We start from the raw sequence: 6,107 nt of genomic DNA on the forward strand, positions 1-6,107 counted from the left end.
CGCACGGAATCTATTTCTGCTGTGCTGCACGCGCTGAATTAAAGTGACAGCGCATTATTCGCGGTAAAAATTTACATGGATTGACACGGAAATATAGTATATAACACCATAAATGCATATAATTAAAGTCTACTGTTTCACAGTCAACACATGGCTTTTTGTCTATTTTTAAAAAAAGGAAAAGTGCACTTTTAGATAAACAAGGCAATAATAAATGGCACTTGTGGTGGTAGTTAAACAAAGTTATATTTATTGAGTTTAAACGTGAATATGTCTATGAAAGATTGTATTACTGTACTGTGATAAAAGAGAATCACAATGCTGAAAAAGCATTTTCAGAAACAACGTTTGGATTTGAAATCAAAATAATGGATAAATGTTGTGTTTGTGGTAAACAGCCGCGGATCAGGAGCGGACTGCAAACGCATCCTGTGCGAAAGCAAAATGAGTCCGTGCTGCTTCTGCACCGCATACACATACTGTATACGCACTGCAGACGGAGTACGTGTGAACTTGGCGCAACAAATCTAGTTCAACATCTGAGGCAATGCCACAAAGAGCTCTATGACCAATGCATGGCAAAAAAAAATCCCTGGACACGGGATTTTATTTTTTTTTTCTGCCATATGTCTATTCTAGAGACATTTTGTTACACCTTTACTTAGTGATTATTTTGCCTTATGTCTGTTATAGAGACATGCTACAGCTTTTTGATAAAGCTCTAATTGGTTTTCTTTTGGAAATATGTTTCAAATTCACACTGAATGCATTAATGACTGTAAAGCATGTCTGTGTGTGTCAAAATCGTGGTTAAAATTTAAATCGCAAAATTGATCAAAGAAATCGCGATAGGTTTTTTTGTCCATATCGCACAGCCCTACTACACACACGTCACCACGGACTACATTTCCCATGCTCCACTTTACTGATTACACTCTCTCACCTGCAACCAATGACACACACTATATAACACCCACTCAGATCCTTCTCATTGCCGAGTATTGTTTGCGCATATCGCTACGTTAGTGATAGCAATGTTACGGAGCCCTTTTCCAAGTCTTGTATTAGTTCCTAGTTCTAGTCTAGTCTAGTCTCGTTGTGTTGCCTGATTGCCTGATTATCTGCCTGCCTTGGATTTCTCTGGCCTTGTCATTTGGACTCTGTTTGCCCCTTTACTGGACTATCGCCTGTTTGTGGATTACCTGTTTGCCTTGCCCTCTGGATTACATTTGCCGATCGAAGACCCTCGCCTGCCCTAGGAATATTCTTTGTCTTGCCTGTGATGTACCTGTGTTGTTATCTGACCCTTGCCCGTTTTTTGACCACGACTTTGTAATAAAGCCTTGAACATGGATCCGCACGTCTCATGTTCTGATTACTCCGTAACAATGATAACATTTTTTACAAATATTATGGACCATATAGTGATGGTATCAGATGGTAATTTGGTATAGGCTATATAGGGTCATAAAAATATATATAATGCTACATAAGAATGCCATGGCCTAGCAGCACACACACATGTTCTACACAAGTTGAGTTGTGGTCCTCGTGGGAGATCCAGGTCTGCCTTCTGTTCCTGTTCCCACTAATTCCCTGTCGCCTCTCTACTGCCTGTGTCAATAACTGCCTGTGGTGGTAGCACAAACCACCAAAAATAAAAGCTGTGAAAACTGCTGACTCTTGAACACAACTGGTCAAGCAACATCACTGACTATGTCCATTGCTCTGGTGAGAGTTATATTGTGCTGCAGAATAAAAGTGCCACTTTGAAATTGTAATAAAACCTCATCCTTCTCTCCCTTGCACGAACTGAACACAATTTGCATTGTGCACTTTTCCACTGGGAGAATTGACAAGATGCATGTTTTTGCATTTAAATATACTGTGTGCCAAAGTGGTGCAACTGCTTAATGAATTCAAATTAGTCAACTGTTGCGGTTAGTCAACAGAGCCCACATATTTTTAGCACACCGTCTTCAGTTTCATTCAGGTTGACTAAAGATGGGTGTAATCTCAAAAGCAGAGAAGAAATGTCAAACACAAGATAAATACCAAAAGGTGTGTCTTTAGTCCTGAATGAAATAAAGCTGGCTTTTGCAAAATGTCAACAGATCTGACCCAGAGCAAATTAGATTGTTTATTCTTATACCTCATCTAAAAAAATCATTCCTTATTGTTGAAGGTGAGAAGGAAGAGACACGTCGGGGATCATCTGAGTGATGTCAGGGGTTAAACCAAATAACATTCGCTCCATCACACTGAAAAAACGATCCATGACAGTTTGATATACAGACGCCATCTAGGAGAGCCATTGATGGCCTATAATTATACAACTACTCTTAGAGCGAGACCCTCGCCTGTGGGACTCCATATATCAGAATTCATACGCCCCCAAATAGCCCCACAATCCTGTGATGATATCCAGCACAGATAACAGCAGAGAAGGGAAAACCATATATCTGCAGGGACTTTATAGCTTTCACATTCATCCACTGTCAGTGTGCAACAACCAAGGCCAGAAGACTTTATTATGCAGACAGGAGAGATTGACGAGAAACAAGGTATTGCTGAAAGGATAGGGTTGAAATTCTGATAGCATTTCCAGCCACAATAAACACCGGAACCCCACAAAGAACGCACGTGGAAGGATTTTAAAGGATTTTTTTTTTAATTTGGAGCCATGATTTAATCCCATTTTTTTCCCTGGATCAAACATTAAATAGCATAAGTACTATTGTGAGGGGAAATAAACGGCTTTGAGAAGAGAATAAGCAGGGTTTTGTCATTAATACGGCTGAAAAAGCACATGAGCGTCACGACCTAATGAAACGGGAAGTGTTTTAGAGTCGTCGCAGCATACTTATTAAGCTAGAGGACACTCTAGGTATCTAGTGTTTTATCCTGTACACACATAATGGCTATGTTCAGTCATGCGGTTACAGCTTTCATTACAGAACAGCAGGCTTCCAATTTTTGGAGGAGTGTTTAATTGGCAGTGCCGTGTTTGACAAGCATCCCGAATAAATAAATTTCAGCCCACATGTTTGGACTTTCCATCCCCATTGTGTCCAGCACACAATTGGTAAACATCTCTCACATTGTCTTTGTTTGGCCGCATTGAATTGCTGTGTGCGCCAATGGGGAATTGCTGGCCAGAAAGCAGGCAACGGCTGGGCACGACTTCACAGATTCTCCAAAGATTAACTCTAGAGATAAAGTATCTACACTTCATCCTGATGAAAAGCTACCCAGGCTGTCAGCAAGTCTGTTCACTTTGCAAATCCTAATAGCTACTACAACTTAAGCAGCTTGACACATTTGAGAGGGAAATGAATTGATAAAACTCTATTTAACTTCAGGTGGTTGCTATCATCCTGTGCTGAGATGAAGTCTGCAAGTTATAATGGCCAATACTCATTTTTCCGACTCTCCAGGATGGCAAATGTTTCTTACAGCTTTCAAAATTTTCAATCCCTCCAGCCCTTTATAGTAAAATGCCTTTAAGTCAAAAAAGCAGACAAGCAAATCAATTACCTGAAGATGTTTTAGCCTGCAGTTTCCAGGGTTAAAAATACAGTGGCAGCTTAAAGAAACAGACCGTTCACTCAAGAACAGATATTCTGTAATTCTTTACTCACCTTCATGACGTTCCAAACACGAATGAGAAGGAAAGGATATGTTTGGCAGGATGTTCACGCTATTCTTTCCTATACAATGACAGTGAATGGTGACCAGGGTCTGTCAAGCTCCAGAAATGACAAGACAGCGACATAAAAATTCAGAATGCATCATAAAAACAGCAGTCTATACAAACCGTGCACTATATTCCAAGTCAGAAGACATGCAATCAATTCTCTATAATCTGCTCTCAAATCTCATTTGTGTAAAGTGAATATGAGAACATCCAAATTTGGCATGTCACAATTAGGTTAAAGACACAGGAAAACCAAAGACATTTTGCAAACCTTTGAATATATGTGAAAGAGAATGAGATTTGAGATTAGCATCCACACCAATGAACGATTACATTAAGTTTACTATAAACGCATACTGCAGTTATGTCGTCTGCCGCTTTAAATGCTCGAGTTCTTTAAAGTCTCTGATTCGCTGTCAACATTTTTATAAGCTGGAAAAAAAATTGTTCTGAAAGAGATTTCTACGATATCGTTCCTCTCTTTCATTATCGTTATAGCTGTGGTATGGACATAAAAATAAAGGTTCCAAAAGGATGCAATAGAAGAACCATTTTGGGTTTCCCAAAGAACCATTATTTTCAAAACATTTTAATCATCTGAAGAACCTTTTCCACTTGTACAATGTTAATGTTCTTCAAAGGTTCCTCATGGAACCATAGATGACAATAAAAGAACCTTTACTTTCAACAGTGAACCTATTCTCATAGAATTAGAATGTTTATTAAAACATATAGTTATCCTTCTTGGTGTGAACATCCCTGCACATTGTAGTGCACAATTTGTGTAGGGATATTTTTAAGGTCCTTGTGGTGACCATTCATCACCATTCACTTTAATTGCATACAAAACTTCGAACGGCTTCCAAACATCTTTTTTTGCGTTCCACAGATGAAAGAAAATCATACGACTCTGGAAAGCCATGAAGGTCAGTAAATAACGGCAGGATTTTTAGTTTTAAAAATCACTGCAGCTGTTTTGCTCTAGAGTGTGACCGTGTGTGTCTGCAGGAGTAGACCTTAAAGAATACCACGGGTGGGCCGACAATGAAAAATCCCCAGGAAAAAGGAGCTAATGAGTCCATCTGACCATACCATACAATAATGTTACTGCCTGCAACTTAAACTAGCTGACTGTGACTCCTTTGGCTATTATATAACACACACACCATACATCAGGTTGCTGATGCTAAAACATGCAAATCCTTCTTTTAACTGTACGGCTGTCTCACAGGACCCATAAGCCTATTTTTAACCAATGCACAACGGACCAGGGGCTTCACCTATTATATTCAACTGTAAAAATCAAGGCACAAAGTACAGCACAATGAATTACAAATCATGTCCATCAAAGTCTGAATGCTCCAGCACAGCAGGTGAACAGTTTTATTCCTCCCATGAGATCCCACCCCCTCCTCTCTCTCTCATTCTCTCTCCCAAGGGAATGTTTTATTAATAAACATCAGTCAGAAATGGATGGCAGACAAATGCACGTTGATTAATTAACAACCCCTAAAATAACTTATGCAGCACAAAGCAAACAAGCCCAGGCAGTTTGATAAACTGGCACGACACTTCAGTTGTGCTGCGTGTTAAAATGACTCAGTTACACAAGACGGGCAAATAAAGAAGTGCCATTAGAACAAGCGGCTCGTGTTGATGTTGACGCTTCAAAAGCAGGGCTTGACATATTCCTGAAAGGGCATTGTATTATGCACATTTTACACCCCCACTGAGAGAAGGTTAGAGGATGCCACGTGAGGATGATAGCAGAAATAAACAGCTGTTACTGCCGTGATCCCATCCTTAAACCGCTATAATCAGGATTGCAATAAACAGCGTGTTATGTACATTCCCCCCTAAATGCTCGCAGCAGATTACAGTGGCTGTGAAATGCAGGCAGTGGTGAGATATAGATTTTTCAAACGAGCTTTGTGCGAGATAAAGAAAGCAAAGATGCAACACCCTTCAGCGTGCTGAGCTCCACTGTCAGATCTGTGATGTGCTCTCTCTGCTGTGAATGCATGAACTTCCAGCATTCACGAGTGAAATTTTCGGGCAGGCATGCAGTCGCTCATACATGGAGGAACTGAGCTTAATCCCTTAGTTCTGTGTGAGCTGCATAATAGAAACAAATGTATTCCCTCGTGTGCAGAGGGCACGGAGAGAGGTATCATCTGACACTGGTACTATATCAATCTAAATACTTGAGAACTAAAAGGGCTTATTATTTACTAGCAATAAACTTATTTTAAGCCAATGAATCTGTCAATATTTTGGTATTGTCAGATTATCGGCATCCGATTGTACGACTGTTGGTTGCAAAATTTACCAAAGGATTTTATGCTTTCAAAATCATTTTTAGTGATTCTTAGTATGTATTGTATGTAGCAAATGTTTTGTACATTTAAAT

The 6,107-nt window shown here is 39.7% G+C and overlaps 1 protein-coding gene across 1 annotated transcript in view; it reads right to left on the reverse strand.

The window, feature by feature from the left end:
• The window catches only part of LOC107700251 (fibrinogen C domain-containing protein 1-like), a 42,371-nt gene that overhangs the window by 35,149 nt on the left and 1,115 nt on the right, over nucleotides 1–6,107 (reverse strand). The gene's annotated exons all lie outside the window — the stretch shown is intronic.

This window comes from Sinocyclocheilus anshuiensis, unplaced genomic scaffold (assembly GCF_001515605.1).
Source record: "Sinocyclocheilus anshuiensis isolate Anshui unplaced genomic scaffold, SAMN03320099.WGS_v1.1 scaffold477, whole genome shotgun sequence".
NCBI lineage: Eukaryota > Metazoa > Chordata > Actinopteri > Cypriniformes > Cyprinidae > Sinocyclocheilus > Sinocyclocheilus anshuiensis.